The sequence below is a fragment of the Bombina bombina genome, chromosome 7 (genome assembly GCF_027579735.1).
Source record: "Bombina bombina isolate aBomBom1 chromosome 7, aBomBom1.pri, whole genome shotgun sequence".
NCBI lineage: Eukaryota > Metazoa > Chordata > Amphibia > Anura > Bombinatoridae > Bombina > Bombina bombina.
The window spans coordinates 601,838,576-601,859,044 of record NC_069505.1 but is presented as its reverse complement, the minus strand read 5'-3'; the positions used below and the strand labels follow the sequence as shown (position 1 = coordinate 601,859,044).

At 41.0% G+C, this 20,469-nt stretch overlaps 2 protein-coding genes across 6 annotated transcripts in view; one reads left to right on the top strand and one right to left on the bottom strand.

Annotated features, from left to right (window-relative positions):
- LOC128667210 (zinc finger protein 391) overlaps positions 1-12,947 on the bottom strand; it is a 75,696-nt gene extending 62,749 nt beyond the window's left edge. Inside the window, exon 1 of the mRNA XM_053722144.1 lies at positions 12,826-12,947. The gene's annotated coding sequence lies outside the window, so the exon portion shown is untranslated. The remainder of the gene's footprint in view (positions 1-12,825) is intronic.
- Positions 12,948-13,131: 184 nt separating this feature from the next.
- Positions 13,132-20,469, top strand: part of LOC128667211 (zinc finger protein 514) — a 107,596-nt gene continuing 100,258 nt past the window's right edge. For all 5 annotated transcript variants that reach the window (XM_053722149.1, XM_053722147.1, XM_053722150.1 and 2 more), the window contains exons 1-2: positions 13,132-13,269; positions 16,969-17,088. The gene's annotated coding sequence lies outside the window, so the exon portion shown is untranslated. The remainder of the gene's footprint in view (positions 13,270-16,968; positions 17,089-20,469) is intronic.

Here is a 20,469-nt window from a genome sequence, read left to right as displayed (position 1 = left end):
GCTTTAAGATAGTTTTCAATGTGAAAAAATTTTTTAAAGGCATAGTAAAGTCAAAATTAAACTTTTATTATTCAGACAGAGCATCAACTGGTTGCCATATTGCCGCTTTAAAAGAAGATACATATGAAAAAACTTAAATTATGCTTACCTGATCATTTTCTTGTCTTCAGTTGGAAATAGTCTACAGCTGCATTCATTACTTTTGGGAAAAAAGAACCTGGCCACCAGGAGGAGGCAAAGACAACCAGCCAAAGGCTTAAATAGTCCTCCCACTTCCCTCATCCCCCAGTAGAAGAAATATCAGGGTGAAAAGGTGCCAGAAGAATAAGAATAATAGACGCCCCACAGGAAAAATATGGGTGGGGAGCTGTGGACTCTTTCCATCTGAAGAAAAGAAAATTATCAGGTAAGCATAATTTAAGTTTTTCTTCATAAATGGAAAGAGTCCACAGCTGCATTAATTACTTTTGGGAAAACAATACCCAAGCTATAGAGGACACTGAATGCAAAAACGGGAGGGTACACTAGGCGACCCATTGTGAGGGCACCAGGCCTGAAAAAAACACAACCCAACCAAACACTGCTTCGTCTGAGCCATGCAAAAAAAATTAGAAGGAAAAGGCCCCGAGGACACTGACCCACAGATAGTCCGAAAACCTAACTAGAGACCGCAAAGCAGACTCACTGAGCCAACACTCCTCCAGGAGAACCGTCGCCCAGCAGGCGGTCTCCACACAACCCATACTAGTACAGTACCAAAATCCCCAAAAGGGAGAGGACAAGGCAGAACTTAAGGAATACCCAAAAGGTACAACAAGATCCAATAAAGGAAAAGCCCCTTTCAAAAGAAGGCCAAGTCCACAGAGACCCGAATGGATCCTGAGAACAAGGGGAGACAACGCCCAACCCACAAGGAGCAACCGGGCCTCATCAAGGAGAAGAAACATCTCCCAAACATCGTGCAACAGCACCGAAAAGACAGCTAAAGACAGAGTCCTCAAAATGTCAGAACTCAGAGACTGAGCAAACAGAAATATTACAAGTAGCAAACTCAGAAAGATAAACATCTGAGTCCAGTAACACGCTGCCATCCGTAGGAAGACACGGAGAAAACACTATCCGTAAAGCGGCCGAACAAAGAGCAGATTGTCCAACCTCCAAGGCAGAGGACACACTCCCGACAATCAAGGCCGCCAGACCTACTCACAGATCTCCAAATGGAAGAGGCACAGAACCTCTAAAACAAAGGTCCACTGGTACCCCCAAGACCTGAGGATGAACAACAGATCTCAGATCTTACACCTAGCCGGACCAGCCCAAGCAATGGCAGATCTGAAAGCAAGGGAACAGAAAGGAACCCCAAGACTGACCCCCAAAAGGGAGGAAGAATGGACACAGCCACTTCAACCTAAAGACAATCGAGCAGGCGTTAGACCCAAGAGATCTAGCAAAGCCAACCGACAAAGTCTCAATGCGGAGCCAGCAGCTCCCCAGATGGAAAGGAACAACTCAAAGAGCAGACCAATCCCCAAATCAGATAAAACATCTGTTCCAACCTCCCAAACACAGGAGAGGCCCCTAAAAAAGGAACCACACCTCCGTAAGGAGGCGACAACGAGCCCCCTGAAAAGGAGAGCATTGATAAACACCTGCCCATAAGACAGGAAGTCGTAGGAAGAACCGAGAGGACACAAGGCCACGTCACTGACGAACACCAACGTGCTAGCACACATACCAGGCGCAAAAGTGACAGCTGAGCAACCGCAAACCTTCCATTTGCTAGGCAGGAAAGCCCACAATCAGGTTATATTAGTTGGCTGTCCCAAGGGATCTGTATCGCCCAGGACAAGACAAGCCCCGGCTCTCAGTAAATCTGGCCAAGTTGTAAAACAGAACAGCCAGAACAAGGACTAAGCCCAAGTACCCCAGAAACTGGAACCCCCAGGCCAGTCCTAGGATCATAAGGTTCGGTAACATCCCACAGCAGGATCCACAAAGAAAAAACGCAGAGTAAAACCCTCGACAACCGCAAGATCAGGACAAGAATCCTGGGACCCACAAATGTTTAGATTAAACAATCTTCCAGGAACATAAATCCCTCGTCTGATATCAAAAAACCTCACAGGGAAAAATCCAGAATAACCCGGATAACAAGAGCAAGAAGCTCTTGCAAGTCCCAAAGGGAAGAGACCACCCCTTGCAGGAGCCCAACACTCCAAAGATACAAGGCCATAAAAGGACACTAGAGCTAACAGGCATCCAAGCAACAGTAACATGATTGTGCTTGAAAAGCGCGGCTAATCCCCCTTAAGGGACACAAGGCGCTGCTCAATTTATCAACCTCAAAAGAAGGAAGGCTGAGTAGACCCCGTCGGGGATCGAACTAGCAACCCTCAGTTTGCTACAGTACAGAGTATCCACAGAGCATTAGTATGCTGAGCTAACTGTCCAGCTAGCCACAAGCTCCAGACACAAGGGGAACAGGGAGGACAAGTCACCCGAACAGAGCAACATCAAGTCTCCACATCATCTCAGATTCGACGTCAGAGGACAGTAAAACATGTACTGGCAATACCTGAATCATATGAGTGGAAAACCACTAGGACCTCTTCTATCCCAAGAAGGAGATGCAGAGCATTCCCAACACTGGGGAAGGACCCCTAACCGGAGCCCAAAAAGACCTCACTATCTAATGTCCCGAAAAAGGAACAACCAACTTCCGAAGGGAATCCAAGTACACGAAGGTGACCCATCCACAAGGAGAAACGGACAAAGTCCAAGAAGGTCTCAAAGAAGAAGACAACCACTAAAGGAACAACTCCAAAAGGGACAATTTCCTAAAGCAACACCACCCCGACCGGCGGAAAAGAGGCGCTAAACCCTCTAATTTTCCCACCACGTGGGAAGGAATACTCTAGGTTACGAGGGTATCGGAAGCAACAGAGAGTGACGCAGCAAAATTCACTGACCCAGTCACCAGAGAGACGGTTATTTATGACTGAAACAATTCCAAGAGCCGCACGGACCCGCAAGTCCTCTTGAGAATGCTTAGCTGAACTTGTAAAACAAATAACAAGAAACATAAATAATGTTGAAAGCACTCGGCACCCCAACCTGACCAGCAAGGTATAATAGGCGCCACGTGTCTGAATAAGCCGCAAGAAAATCTGAACCCAAGCAGGACCAGTCTGCAACCATGGTCATAACTGCCAAGCTGGCTAAATCCGCCCTCAGAGAAGGAGGAAGAAAAAACAGACAAACATGGGACTAACGTTATCCCGAAGAACTTCCGTAGGATAAAACAGCGAGTATCGATCCCAGAGAAAGTTCCTGCAGGAAACATAGCATGAAAAATAAAAATAAAATTCATCCTAACCGGATAAAATAAAATGACAGGCTACCCGAGGGTTAACGCCCAAGAAGAACAGAAAGATCCGCAGACCAGCCTAACGGAAACCCTGTTCTTCCAACAAAACTGAGAAGGATCTCGATAACAAGACTTAAAGGAGATAACTTCATCCCCACATGTCTAACGAGGTGAGCCATTCGAAGGAGAAGACTGATGAGTCTCATAACCGATTAGGATAGGGTCCCCAACCAGCTCAAAAACGTGTCTATGTAGAACACGAAGGGGAGCCAGCCTGTAACGAAAGGCACAACACTCAGGAACAGTTACACCCGCAGGGAACTGCACATGCCCTCCTATGGCCGATAGACCTGGGGCAATAGGGCACGAGCACAATCGCAAATAAACATCTGGACTTTGAGACGCGCCAGCGCCAAAGGTATGTAAAAGCGAAAACGTGCCACAACCTCCGGGGGGGGGGAACAATCCACCCTCCGAGGAGGAAAAAAACATAACCTGGGTTACCCACATGTGTAGTAGTGGGAAGCGGTAGGGAACTCTCCTCCCGGAACAAGGCGCTCTAGAACGGCCTAAAGAACATAACTGAGTGACCAATGAGTCAATGAGGCCAATTCGCATTCGTCACAGGACGAAGAATCTGAATCAGGAAGTTGAACAAACTCAACATCAGCATCCTCCATAACTGGATAAGGGATACCAAAAAATGGACAAATATAAAACAATTTAAACGGCACCTGACACCCACAATGGCTGGGGCACTCACCACCTCCTATGAACCAGACACCAGCGGACTAGAATTCTCCGTCGCCACACAGTCAGGAATGCGGAAATGGAAAACCAGAATGTAAACGCGCCCGGTCACAAGGTGAATCGTACAGTCCAAAAAATGGCGCCCGACCGCAAGATTGCGTCACTTCGAAAGGCCGTTATGTTCCAAAAGCCACGAGCACAGTTAACACTACACATAAACAGATTGGATCACATAACAAACATGATTAAACCCCCCCCTGTTCAATATTCCAAGATACTAAAGGAGTCCCACTGAGACCCTGTATTTTTCATGTGAGTTTGCAGGAACAAATGAGTTACAGTACGATCATGAAGAAGTAAAATGAAACAATCTTACTGGAATCTATGCAGTGGAAACAGGAACACAGCCCTTCAAGTGTGAGGGATAGTAGCCTCGCCTCCGCCGTGGACTTGAGAGAAGAAAGCAGGCAGCGAAGTGAAGTTCGACAACGCCGATTGCTTGCGGAGTTGTTAAAATGAGTCGGGATGGTTTCGCAGAAAGACTCTTCCTGCATCTCCGGACTCTAACTTTCATCCAAGTCTTCACTGAGGGACTGACAGGATTACTTAAAACTCCTGTCCCATGTCAAAGAGCACAACCCTCAATAAGAGACAAAATAAACTTCTGACACTTCTCTGCCAACCTCCTGGGACGAAAGGCAAAGAATGACTGGGGGATGAGGGGAGTGGGAGGAGTATTTAAGCTTTTGGCTGGGGTGTCTTTGCCTCCTCCTGGTAGCCAGGTTCTTATTTCCCAAAAGTAATGAATGCAGCTGTGGACTATTTCCATTTATGAAGAAAATTCATCTGTCAGGGTTCTTATAACAGAACATTATACAAAACATTTCTTTAAACATACCCCGACAGATGTATTTTTCATAAGTGTCCTCCCTTAAACGTATAATAAAGTCCAAATTAAACTTTCATGATTCAGATAGGGCATGTAACTTTAAACATCTTCATAACTTAATTTTATCATCAAATTTGTTTTGTTCTATTAATATTCTTTGTTGAAAGCTAAACCTAGGTAGGCTCATATGCTAAGCCCTTGAAGGTCGCCTCTTATCTCAGTGCATTTGACAGTTTTTCACAACTAGAGGGCTTTGGTTTATGTGCTTCATATAAATAACATTGTGCTCACTCACATGGAGTTAATTATGAGTCAGCACTGATTGGCTAAAATGCAAGTCTGTCAAAAGAACTGAGATAAGGGGCAGTCTGCAGAGGCTTAGATGCAAGGTAATCACAGAGGTAAAAAGTATATTAATATAACTGAGATAAGGGGCAGTCTACAGAGGCTTAGATACAAGGTAATCACAGAGGTAAAACGTGTATTAATATAACTGAGATAAGGGGCAGTCTGCAGAGGCTAAGATACAAGGTAATCACAGAGGTAAAAAGTGTATTAATATAACTGAGATAATGAGCAGTCTGCAGAGGGTTAGATACAAGGTAATCACATAGGTAAAAAGTATATTAATATAACTGAGATAAGGGGCTGTCTGCAGAGGCTTAGATACAAGGTAATCACAGAGGTAAAAAGTGTATTAATATAACTGAGATAAGGGGGCAGTCTGCAGAGGCTTAGATACAAGGTAATAACAGAGGCAAAAAGTATATTAATATAACTGAGATAAGGAGCAGTCTGCAGAGGCTTAGATACAAGGTAATTACAGAGGTAAAAAGTATATTAATATAACTGAGATAAGGAGCAGTCTGCAGAGGATTAGATATAAGGTAATCACAGAGGTAAAAAGTATATTAATATAACTGAGATAAGGAGCAGTCTGCAGAGGCTTAGATACAAGGTAATCACAGAGGCAAAAAGTATATTAATATAACTGAGATAAGGAGCAGTCTGCAGAGGCTTAGATACAAGGTAATTACAGAGGTAAAAAGTATATTAATATAACTGAGATAAGGGGCAGTCTGCAGAGGCTTAGATACAGGGTAATCACAGAGGTAAAAAGTATATTAATTATAACAGTGCTGGTTATGCAAAACTGGGGAATGGGTAATAAAGGGATTATCTATCTTTTTAAACAATAACATTTTTGATGATTACTGTCCCTTTAAAGCATCAATATAGCAACCTAGAATTTTAAACAACTTTCATACGCATTTCTATTCCAATTTGCTTTGTTATCATTAGTTGAAGGTTAAACCTAGGTACGCTCATAGGAGCTCAAGAGTGAGCTTGTGTCTTTAGCAGTCTATGCCAGCCATGTTTGCAACAATCTATAACTTTGGTACAAACGTTGTTGCAAACAATGCAACATAGAGTGCTAAAGAAACAAGTCAACTCATGAGCCTACCTAGGTTTACTTTTCAACAAAGGATAGCAAGAAAACAAAGCAAACTTGATCATAGAAATAAACTGGAACGATGTTTAAAATGACATGCTCTGTCTAAACCATCAAAACGTTTCATTTTGGCTTGACTGTCCCTTTAACCTCTTAACGACCAAGGACGTACGCCACACGTCCTCAAAAAAAATACAGTTAATGACCGAGGACGTGTGGCGTACGTCCTTGGTCTGGAAAGCAGCTGGAAGCGATCCTGCTCGCTTCCAGCTGCTTTCCGGTTATTGCAGTGATGCCTCAACATCGAGGCATCCTGCAATAACCCCCCTTGGCCAGCCGATGCAGAGAGAGCCACTCTGTGGCCCTCTCTGTACCGGACATCGATGGCCGGTTTCGTTGGTGGGTGGGAGCCAGTCTGGGAGGCGGGTGGGCGGCCATCGATGGGCCGTATGATGTGGAGGGGGGCGGGATCGTGGGCGGGAACGCCGGGTGCGCGCGCGGGGGTAGGAAGCGGGTGGGAACCGCTACACTACAGAAAAATGATGGGAGAAAAGTGGCAGTGATTGCCAAATATATTTAAATATATGTCGATCTAAGAGATCTGGGAGGGGTGGTGGGTTGGTCTTTTGGGGGGGGCAAGCTACACTACAGAAAATTATTTAAAAAAAATAATAAAAACATGTTTTACTATAAACTGGGTACTGGCAGACAGCTGCCAGTACCAAAGATGGCTACTAATAAGTTAGAGGGGGATGGGTAAAGAGCTGTTTGGGGGTATCAGGGAGGTTGGGGGCTAAGGGGGGATCCTCCAGAGCAGCATATGTAAATATGCCTTTTTTTAAATGTATTTTTTATCAAGGATAGCTTTTTTTTTTAGTACTGGCAGACTTTCTGCCAGTACTTAACATGGCGGGGACAATTGTGGGGTGGGGGAGGGAAGAGAGCTGTTTGGGAGGGATCAGGGGGTGTAATGTGTCAGGTGGGAGGCTGATCTCTACACTAAAGCTAAAATTAACCCTGCAAGCTCCCTACATGCTACCTAATTAACCCCTTCACTGCTAGCCATAATACACGTGTGATGCGCAGCAGCATTTAGCGGCCTTCTAATTACCAAAAAGCAACGCCAAAGCCATGTATGTCTGCTATTTCTCAACAAAGGGGATCCCACAGAAGCATTTACAACCATTTGTGCCATAATTGCACAAGCTGTTTGTAAATGATTTCAGTGAGAAACCTAAAATTGTGAAAAATTTTACTTTTTTTTTTATTTAATCGCATTTGGCGTTGAAATGGTGGCATGAAATATACCAGGGTTGTCTACTACACTACAATAAAGCTAAAATTAACCCTACAAGCTCCCTACATGCTCCCTAATTAACCCCTTCATTGCCGGGCATAATACACGTGTGGTGCGCAGTGGCATTTAGCGGCCTTCTAATTACCAAAAAGCAACACCAAATCCATATATGTCTGCTATTTATGAAAAAAGGGGATTGCAGAGAAGCATTTACAACCATTTGTGCCATAATTGCACGAGCTGTTTGTAAATAAATTCAGTGAGAAACCTAAAGTTTGTAACAAAATGTGTGAAAAAGTGAACAATTTTTTTTATTTGATCGCATTTGGCGGTGAAATGGTTGCATGAAATATACCAAAATGGGCCTAGATCAATACTTTGGGATGTCTTCTAAAAAAAAATATATACATGTCAAGGGATATTCAGGTATTCCTGACAGATATCAGTGTTCCAATGTAACTAGCGCTAATTTTGAAAAAAAGTGGTTTGGAAATAGCAAAGTGCTTCTTGTATTTATTGCCCTATAACTTGCAAAAAAAGCAAAGAACATGTAAACATTGGGTATTTCTAAACTCAGGACAAAATTTGGAAACTATTTAGCATGAGTGTTTTTTGGTGGTTGCAGATGTGTAACAGATTTTGGGGGTCAAAGTTAGAAAAAGTGTGTTTTTTTCCATTTTTTCCTCATATTTTATATTTTTTTTTATAGTAAATTATAAGATATGATGAAAATAATGGTATCTTTAGAAAGTCCATTTAATGGCGAGAAAAACGGTATATAATATGTGTGGGTACAGTAAATGAGTAAGAGGAAAATTACAGCTAAACACAAACACTGCAGAAATGTAAAAATAGCCTTGGTCCCAAACGGTCAGAAAATGGAAAAGTGCTGTGGTCATTAAGGGGTTAAGCTGTCTTTATTTTTAAGGTAACAGAAAGCGCACGTGTCGCAGATTACTTGTTTATTGCCAAACCCCATCCGCCTTATTTGGAGGAGCCAATCAGAGATTGAGTTTGCAGACTAAAGGCTAGCCACTGTAATCATGCTAGTATAAAGCTGTGTTTTGCTAAATTCCATTATAGACAAATATGTAGCAGGGTAAGCCTTGAAACCTCAGCAGGCTGCATTTTTTAGCACTGATAATTAGAAAATATTAATTTGTAAGCGCTTCATTACTTTAAAAAGGACAATATAAATAACGAAAGTATATTTTTAAGTTGGTTCACTATGCATGACTAAACATTTTACATAAAAATCTGTATTTACTGTCCCTTTAATTGAGCCAGGTCTAAGAAAGGAGAAATGGTATTATTCTATTGCACCTAGAGTGAGATATGAAGTTCTATTCCTATCCCTGAATACAAAATAAATCACATGATATAAGTTTACTGCTAGACTGAGACCTCTCTTTTGTAGACGCTGTCCGCTGACGTGGTGCTGAAGATTACAATGTTTAAAGGGACACTCAACAACAAAACTGTTATTGTATAAAAAGATAGATAACGCCTTTACTACCCATTCCCCAGATTTGCACAACCAGCATTGTTATATTAATATACTTTATAACATTTATATCTCTACATGTCTGCCTGTTTCTAAGCCACTACAGACAGCCTCTTATCACACGCTTTTTTATTTGCTTTACACAACAGGGGACTACTAGTTCATGTGGGCCATATAGATAAAATTGTGCTCTCTCCCGTGGAGTTGTGAAGGAACCAGCACTAATTGACTAAAGTGCAAGTCAATAGATAATAAATAAAAAGTTGTTGGAGTAGACTGTCCCTTTAAGTCCACCTGCTGAAATCCGGGCTTTTTCCAGACTCAATATGACCACACTGACTGTTCTTTTACCAGCAACCTCTACCCCATACGGTCTCTAGACAAATACACTGGATGATCTAATCTCATTTGAATTTATTGATTATTCTGTTTTATTTTATTTCCTTAATCCATTTTATTTATTTTTTTCATTAATTTTTTTGTACATATTTTCTCTATATACGTTTCGTTATTTCTTCATTTTAATTGTAATCATTTTTGTGTGACTTTTTTTGGTCGTTTATTTTCTCCATTACCCTTTTCCATATTTTAAGTTGTATTTTGCATTTTCATGAATACTTTTAACACTTTTTATTCTAAGTATGCCTCTAAATTGAGATTATTATACACGGTTCTATCACGTTAAGTAGGTTTATTGGTTCATACAACCTTTTATTGGCCAATAAGTAAATGTTTGCACTATATATAGTCACATTATAGACAGCTGCTATGATGAAACATGCAGTAAGCGTGTAAACCGCATCAGAAGTTTAGTAGAACATTCTATAAGCCTCTCCCTGTTTCTTCAACTAAAACCCTTTTACTAAAGGAATAAATAAAAATAAAAAAAGCTTGCAAGATTCAGATAGAGCATGCAATAAAAAAAAAAATAGTTCCCCTATACTTCCATTATCAAACTGTGATTAGCTGATGGCTGTCACGTGATAAAAGGGGCAAGGAAATGCAAGAAATATTTTAAATTTGTCAAAAAATAAATCTACTACTTATTTGTATACACAGTTTGTTATCGTCTGTTGACACCCAGCAGAGAGGCTCCTCCAAATAAGGAACATGGTGAGTAGAGTTTTGCCCATTGAAAAACAATTGCAGCAAACCAATGTGTTCATTTGTTTTAAACACCTTGAGATTGTAATATGATATGTTTAAGCAAGTGAAGTAAGACTTTTGCAGTACCCTTTCATGAGCTATTTTGCCCCCCTTTTCCTGACATTTAAGTTCACACGAGAATTTGAAGTGCACAGTGTAGTAAACCCCCAGATCCCTGTTTACAAATGTTACTTATTGGAGAGGATGTTGTGACATTATATATACACAACATGGTATTTATTCCCGAATTAAAGGGGTATTGTACGGAAAAAGAAGTTCACCACCAAGTCTATAATTTGAAATGTACGTTCATTATTTATTCACCTGAGTTTTTATATATATATATAGCCATCTGGTAAATCATCTAATAATAGCCACAATTTACTGCCTAATTGTACAGACATACAGAACATGGATTAACCCCTTCATGACTCATCCAGTAATATACCCAGTGTCAGTTATCCCTTCCCTGACTCATTGTACCACAGCACAGGGATTAACCCCATCCTGGCTCATCCAGTAATATACACAGTGTCAGTTATCCCTTCTTAACTCTACATCACAAATATTAACCCCATCCTGACTCATCCAGTAATATATACAGTGCCAGTCATCTCTTCCCAGACTCATTGTACCACAGCACACAAATTAACCCCATCCTGACTAATCCAGTAACATACACGGTGCCAGCCATCTCTTCCCTGACTCATTGTACCACAGCACACAAATTGACTCCTATGATTAAGTGCCAAACATAGGCACGAAACATGTAAGGAGGTTTCTATCCTGCTACCCTTTGTATCTTTATATATTTTTGCCTATTGGCTTTTTAATGAAATAATAAAGTATTGTATTTTTAACATACTTTCTTTTTGTCTCTGCTTGTTGCTGCCGCACTTCTTGTTTTTTATAGCACACAAATTAACCCCATCCTGACCCATCTAGTAATATACACAGTGTCAGTCATCCCTTCCCTAACTCATTGTACCACAGCACACAGATTAACCCCATCCTGACTAATCCAGCAATATACACAGTGTCAGTCATCCCTTCCCTGACTCATTGTACCACAGCACAGGGATTAACCCCATCCTGACTCATCCAGTAATATAACAGTGCCAGTCATCCCTTCCCTGACTCATTGTACCACAGCACAGGGATTAACCCCATCCTGACTCGTCCAGTAATATATACAGTGCCAATCATCTCTTCCCTGACTCATTGTACCACAGCAGCACATGGATTAACCCCATCCTGACTCATACAGCAATATATACAGTGCCATTCATCCATTCCCTGGCTCATTGTACCATAGCACAGGGATTAACCCCAGGACTCATCCAGTAATATAACAGTGCCAGCCATCTCTTCCCTGACTCATTTTACCACAGCACATAGATTAACCCCATCCTGACTCATCTAGTAATATACACAGTGCCAGCCATCCCTTCCCTGACTCATTGTACCACAGCACAGGGATTAACCCCATCCTGACTCATCCAGTAATATACACAGTGCCAGCCATCTCTTCCCTGACTCATTTTACCACAGCACAGGGATTAACCCCATCCTGACTCATCCAGTAATATAAACAGTGCCAGCCATCTCTTCCCTGACTCATTTTACCACAGCACATGGATTAACCCCTTCCTGACTCATCCAGTAATATAAACAGTGCAAGCCATCTCTTCCCTGACTCATTTTACCACAGCACAGGGATTAACCCCATCCTGACTCATCTAGTAATATACACAGTGTCAGTCATCCCTTCTTAATTCTACATCATATTAACCCTTACTGAATCAACCAGTAATACACCCAGTGTCAGTTATCCCTTAATATTAACCCCATCCTGACTCATTCAGTAATATAAACAGTGCCAGCCATCTCTTCCCTGACTCATTTTACCACAGCACAGGGATTAACCCCATCCTGACTCATCTAGTAATATAAACAGTGCCAGCCATCTCTTCCCTGACTCATTTTACCACAGCACAGGGATTAACCCCATCCTGACTCATCCAGTAATATAAACAGTGCCAGCCATCTCTTCCCTGACTCATTTTACCACAGCACAGGGATTAACCCCATCCTGACTCATCTAGTAATACACAGTATCAGTCATCCCTTCTTAATTCTACATCATATTAACCCTTACTGAATCAACCAGTAATACACCCAGTGTCAGTTATCCCTTAACTCTACATTACGAATATTAACCCCATCCTGACTCATCCAGTAATATATACAGTGCCAGTCATCCCTTCCCTGGCTAGTTATACAACAGCACAGGGGTGGCTACCTGAATAATATCCCCAGTGCCAGTTAACCCTTCGCACAGGAATGAAGTCATCCTGACCTACACATGAGCAGCCACTAACTGTTACTCTCTGCAGATGTCGGTTACAGCTATACTTACCCCACTCTACACGTCCGACTACAATAGCAAGTAGTCTGGGGAAGAAAAGGAGGAAGAGAATACAACTACAATTCCCAGAATCATCTGCGAAGACTAGGGATTGCTGTCAGTCAGCACGTGATGTCGTGACTGAAAACAAAAGAGTTGATTCGTCCATATTAGGTGCAGTTATATTGTGGCGTCACAATAACGTATATACTAACTGAACAGTGCGGGCTTCTTTAGACCAGAAGTTATAAAGATATGATCTAGATATTATATTTGCTGCAGCACCCTACGGAGATTTTGGAGTTGAAGTATTGTTAACTACAATGCCCATAATACAGCGCTTGTTCACCACGTGACACTCTGCAGCCTATCGGTAGCCAAAGGAAGTAGATGTCACGTGAATCCGGTGGTTATCTGACTATAATACGCTTGTGCGTGTCACTGAAAACCGGGCCGGTAAGTAATTGTATTACCGTTAGGGTTGATACCCAGCCGGTATTCAGCAATTAGGAGCCGGTTTTTTATATTCTAAGAGTGTATGTAGTCTGTAACTCTGTCATGTTGTTTGAGCTCCTACTCACAACGCATAAAAACACAAATTCTGGATCCCCAAGAGCTTGGCTACAGCAATCTATTTATTGTGCAGAATACGTTTAAACAAGCCCGGCAGCAGCTCTTCTATGCTGCCCTCCTCTCCAAGAACCCCGACACTGTAGTAGTTATTTACACTTGCATTTTGTGACAACTCTTCTCTCATTGGCTATCCCTGCTGTCAAATCTGACTGATGAAAGGCTCTTGTTTATTGGTTGCACTGTTTAGCCTCCGTTTGCATTAGTCAAACATTGTGAGTCCTTTGCTCATCTGACTGGAGCCTGGGATTGGTGATGTATGTCAGCAATTATAATACAAAAAGACTAATGCATATATCAAATGTGCCATTAATATGTATTTACTATTTAGCAGTATTAAAAACCAGTCTGATATCATGTTCTCTACATCTGTAATTTATACTCCTCACACAGCAGCTGACATCACATTAGAGAAGAATGTGTAGAGATAAGAACAATAAAGGTGTATGAGCTGGTCCCCTGCCCCCATAGCTGCTAGAACTTGCTGCAGAGTTTCCCTAAGTAATACATTTGGAGCTGCAGAGAAAGGCAGCTGACATTTACACACACAGCTCTGAGAACTTAACCCTATAATGTTTGTTAAAGGGACACTCAGGTTAAATTACATTTTCATGATTCAGATACAGCATGTCATTTGAAACAACTTTCCAATTTACTTCCATTAAAAAAAAATGTGCACAGTTTTTTATATGTCCAATTTTTGAGTTACCAGATCCTACTGATGTGCAAGAGTTCACAGACTATACGTATATGCATTTGTAATTGGCTGATTGCTATCACATGGTACAAGGGGAGTGGAAATCTACATAACTTTTGAAATTTGTTATAAAAAAAATCTACTACTCATTTGAAGTTCAGACTAAGGGCTATTGCATTGTCTTGTTATCTTGCATTTGTTGATTATGCAAATCTAATGTGTTGACTGGTCCTTTAATCTGTGTGCACATCCTATAGGGTTAAGTTCCCAGAGAATGAGGGTGTAAAGTGTAGTTTGAAGGTGAATATTCTGGTGCTAGAGAAGCAAATGTGCCAGATTTTAAAATAAAAGTCGTTTGCCCTGTATTTGCCTGTACACACAGATCACCTAACTCAGCAATAAGCAAACACCCATATTCATTTGGGTATTTTTCAGGGTGGCACTGAAGTAGCCTGATGTGTTACTTATATTTTTATTTATTTATTTTCACAATTTACAAGTTAAAGAAACAGAGTAAGGATGGGGCATGTAACATTGAGTCAATCTGCCTCTTTTGTGGCCCTGCCCTTTTGTGGCCCGCCCTCACCCATGGCCGGTATTTTTTTGAGGAAAAGGTGGCAACCCTATTACCGTAAGTCCTAGTGTCTCAGTGTGTGGTGTATGTACCCCTGAGGTACCTGTGATATTACCAAGGGGTACCCCAGGGATAGACCTTCATTATTATTATTTACCTGCTGTAGCTATTGTAAACATGACATGCTACCCAGGGTGCTGAACAAAAAATGTGCTGGCTCCTAAGCTGACATTCCTGCTTTTCAAATAAAGGTACCAAGAGAATGAAGAAAATTGATAATAGGAGTAAATTAGAAAGTTGCTTAAAATTGCTGCTTTGTCTGAATCATGAAAGAAACAATTTGGGTTTCATATCCCTTTAATGTAAGACTCACATTAATTGCATACAATTATATCTGTGTTTTATGTGTTAATTATTTTCTGTTGTAATATTGCCAAATATTAAATTTATGAAAACATAAACAAATATCTGATTCTGTATATTTACTCCAAGCTTGTGAAATCAAGTGATACACATGATTTCCATTTTTTGTTTATGTGAAAGATCAGTAATACTTGTGCTACAGTTGGGGTACATAGATAACACACGTATGCATACAGGGGTACTTGCTACAAAAAGGTTGCTAAACACTGCCGTAAGTGGCTATACCTTTTTGTAGGGATCGGTGTAGATCGGAAGTGCTTGTACAGTAGGCAGTGGCCATAACAAACATGAAAGGTGGTGTTTATGCCAGGAAGGCGCGTACATGTTAATGTCACAACCTGACTCAGATACTGCTGTATTCTGTGTCGCATGTTAGAAGATTGGGTGCAGCAGAATTATGAAATCACACATGCGGGGGCGTTTATGTTGCTGGTTCACTCATTTAACCTTAAACTGCAATTTATTGGGGCAGTAAAGTCAAAATGAAACTTTCATTATTTAGATATTAATTACAATTTTATACCATTATTTCTATGATCAAATTTGCTTTGTTCACATGGTATCCTTTGTTGAAGATCTCAGTGATTTTAAATGTGGCACTGTCATAGAATGCCACTTTTGCCACAAGTCGGTTTTGTACATTTCTGCCCTACTAGCCTTGATTTGGTCATCTGTAAATGCTGTTTTTGTGAAGTGGAGGCATCTAGGAGCAACAACAGCCCAGCTACAAAGTGATAGACCAATCAAAGTCGCAGAGTGCGGCCGCTGAAGCATGTAGGGTGTATAAATCACTTATTATCTGTTGCATCACTTGCTACAGAGTCCAAACTACATCTGGAAGCAGCATCAGCATAAGACTGTGTGCCGAGAGCTTCCTGAAATGGGGTCCTATATGGCTGTGCACAAGTCTCCCATCAATATATGGAGTGGTGTATAGAATGCTGCCACTGGACTCTGGAGGAGTAGAAATGTGTTGTCAGGAGTGAGGAATCGTGCGTCATTATCTGGCAGCCAACTGGAATGTCTAGTGCCTACTGTAAAGTTTGGTGGAGGAGATATAATGGTCTGGGGCTGTTCAAGGTCTGTACTAGGCCACTTAGCTCCAGTGAAGTGTCATCTTAATGCTACAGGATACAAATACATTTTAGAAAATTGGTTGCTTCCAACTTTGTGACATCAATTTGGGGAAGGCCCCTTCTTATTCCAGCACAAAGCGAGGTTCATGAAGACGTGGTTTGGTGTGACCTGTGCAGAGCTCTGAACTCAGTCCCGTTGAATATCTTTGGGATGTATTGACGCGCCGATTGCGAGCCAGACTCTTATCCAACATCAGGTGTGAACTATATCCCTACCTATGACGCATCCAAAAATCACACTTGCCACTCTTCCTGAGATTTGTATGCAGACTGTTTCCCTGAGTATTTTTTTACATTTTCCCTGGAAATAAATGGTTTAATTCTACGCTGTTCAGTATTTTGTTGCTTGGCTTATATCCCTACCTGCCTACAGGAGTTACTCTTTGCCTCGCTTATTTTCTACTACCTATCTATGTAGCCCATTGCTCACCAACAACCATCATCCACCTCTAACAGCCAGCAGCGCTCTTCATTTGCACGTTCTTCGTCCAACTAATTAAGAATAAATAGAACATGTTCTTCTATGTGAAGAATATTGGAATGTGATTTTTTTATCTCTGCAGAAGCTTGTCAATTTGCGCAACACTCTTCAGGTTATTTGCATTAAGTGAGTCTGTTATATTTAACATGAGACTGCATTAAATATTTCACCGTTTTCCACCTAATCCGAGCATTCTGCTCTTTTGTTTACTTAGAGCTTTCATGAAGTTGGGTTATTGTCGCACTGCATATTGGGAGTGATGTCATTTTCCTGAGCCGTAGCAACAGTCACATTCTGTAAAGCAGCAGCGGATCATAAAGACTTAAAAGGGGTGGTGAGTACCTAGCAATGTTTGTTTGTATCAAATACGTAGTCAGGCACTAGTTTGTTTTTAAGATTGTTAAAAAATTCAGTCTGTTAAAATGATTTTTTTAATGCAACAGAACAGGAAAAACCTCCACAGATTTAGGTTTGATATCAAAAACTATATTCAGTTTATTTTAGCCCCTTTTAGGAGCCTCTGCAACTGCTTGAGAGTCATCCAAAGTAGCTAAAACCTCCTTCAAAAGTAAACGGAGATGCTCCAGTTTAAATCTAAAATTAACCTCCTCAGAATATAATGTACTAGGAACTGCAGATTCTGAATCGGTGATCTCGCCCTCAGAAGCTGCAGAGGAATGATCCTCGCTAGATAACTGAGAAAGACTGACCAAATCAGTCCTGGCGGAATCAGAACCCATAGAAATGTTCTTAGATTTCCTTTTCCTTTTACCAGAACTAGGTAAAGCACTTAGGGCTGCAGAAGTCAACTGTTCCGCAAAATCTTTAAGCAAACAAACACTCCCAGAGACTGACTGAGAGGAACCGCAGGGCACTGCCTGTGAATCTGTCAAAGACTGAGATATGTTAGCAGAAGGCTGAGACAACCCCTGAACAGCATTATCCTGACAAAAAGAATGCCCATATTAGGAATCCTTACCTTAGATAATAAAACCTTATTAAGACAAGGGGAAACAAAATTGCACAGGAGGAATAACCTGGGCATCTGCACAATAAAGACATTTATCAAATGACAGAAAGCTTGGGATCGGCATCCATAGTAAATAAAATAGCTCTTTATTTCTCTTATACTCTAATTTCAATATAAAAAATTAGAATAAAATTCTAAGCGTAGATAAATAATTATTAAAACCGGCACCTCTACACCCCAGCCATGCTAGAGAGACTCACCCAACCGATAACCAGGAATCCAATCCACACCAGCAGATAAATCCTGTTCAAACTGCAGATCCTAGAAAGCTGCAAACATCAGAGAGCAGCGACAGGCAGAAAAACGATCTAATGCTAGAAAATCCGGCTTCCAAACAGCCGGCTAGAAACCAACTGTTCAGCACTCAGAAAGTAACTGAGTGGTCACATGATCGCAAATTCAAAAGTAAGGTGCGGTCCAACAACTTTCTTAAAGATATATAACCAAATCAAATAAAAGCTAAACTTATGCAAACCCCCATAGCCAAAATCAAAAAAAGCCTTCACATGACAGAACAGTGCCCTGAACTGCTGCCCAATAAATCCCAAACCTTTTAAAGGGATATTCAGTCCCATAAGGATCTACCTTGTTCTTTAAGTGTCCTTTTTTATTTCTTTAAGTGCTGCATTCTTCTCACCTAGAAGGTAAAAGCACTTGCTTGCGGATCCGCTGTAGGGCAGGTACAGCAAACAGGTGTGACAGAATCCTCACTGACATAGACCTGTAGATAAAGAAAAAACAGAGTAACCAACCCTGGTTTTCTATATAGGGGTAGCAAAAATGTTGAAAGGTAAACAAAGACCACCTCACCGTCTTCCAACTGCTAAAAGCCACCATTACTCTTACTAAAGAGAATTACATGGACACAGCATAACCCTAATCCTTGCTTGCAGGGAAAGGTACCCATTAAAGGATTCATTTTTTTTATTTTTTATTATTATACTTTATTTATGAAGCGCCAACATATTCTGCAGCGCTGTCCATGGATACAATTAATTTAAATAAAACAATGATATAAAACTTGTAAGAGACAGGACAACATTTACAAACACATACAGGAGGAATTGAGGGCCCTATTCTGTGGGAACTTACAATCTAGAAGGGTAGGAGGTTGAGAAACAGGAGGCGAGGACTGCAAGATTGAGAAAGATGTTAATGCAGTTAGATGAGGTGTTCTTTGCCTCCACTTGGTGGCCAGGAGTAGATTTCCCACTAGTAATTGAATGGATTTGTGGACTCTCCATGCCATTGGAAATAAATGAGATACTCTGATTCAGGATATGAAATAAAATATAGAGGGCGCCCCTTGGTCAGAGAAAATGAATGATTTGTACAAATAAGATATAACCAAAAAATTATACAGTGATACAATCTAATAAATGGTCAAACAATATGACAAAATGCAATTTAACAGGTCAATAAATATGACAAGAGTACCAACGTCCCATAAATAGAAAACGGGGTGTGAGGTAGATCAGGAACCCAGGTGTAAGTGGTGAATCCAGGTCCAGGCAGCTGTCTGTGGATGGATCAAGGTCAAGATCCAGAATCGGCAATGTGTAGACAGTATAGAGAAACAGAAGCGCCAGGTGGCCTAGTACTGTATGAATATGTGAAAGCTGGTATGTAGAATATTTACACTCACATTTGGTAGCGCAGATAGAGCAGGCTGGAATCAAACAGTCACCCAGCAGACTGACCTCCGGAGTGGCTCGAACTCCAAAGGGTCAGGATACGATATACCAGAAAGTACTACACCAAATGTCAGGGTGTAAGTCCAAATAAAAGGTATGGCAGCAAGAAGTAAGTGCAAAACTTACTTTATTTAAAACAAGTAAAAACAAGACAGATACAGACTCTGATTCTGTAAAGTGCCAGATAGTAAATACTTTAGGCTTTGCAGGTCATCTATTATGTAGATATAACAAAGAGAAAACAGCTTTCTTCACAAAATATATAGAATACGACAAATGAGCCCCTGGATAACTTACTTGTTGTTTCAAAGGACCATAATAGTAAACAACTAACATGCTCTGATTCATTAGAGTGTGTAATTTTAAGACTATCGACCCTTCACTACTGAGTGTTTAACCCCAGCAAAGGTATTAAACACACAGTAGAAGTTTTATTCAGGACCCATAGAGCACTGTTGGTCCAAAGTTGCAGCTGATTGGATAAACAGCAGTTTCCGTTCAGGACCAGCAGTGCTCCAAAGGTCCCAAGTAGTACTTCTACTGTGTGTTTAACTCCGAGGTAGAACATTCTGTGATCTTAGATATCATTGCAGAAAATGCAGCATGTTTGCGAAAGGCACATGCAGAAACTGTTGGTGCTTTTGCTTTGCAGCGCTACTCCACATCAGGCTGTTCTCTTCAAACAGTGCTGTGCTCTGGCTGTGCTGTATACATTTCCCTTAACACAGCGCAGCCAGAGCAAAGCGCTGTTGGAAGAGAACAGTCAGATGCAGAGCAGTGATCATCAAAGCGACTACATTTTTACCTTATAATTTTGTAACTTTAGGCCAAGAGCAAAGGAAACAAATCTGCAGCTTATGTGAATTGCAATATATTATAAAACTTTATCAGTCGCTTTATTTTCCAGTTAATCAACACATTGCAGTTGAGCTGGTGCTTTATAGTGTAACTGCTTCATTTGAAAATGACCTGCAGAAAATTTCACACAAAA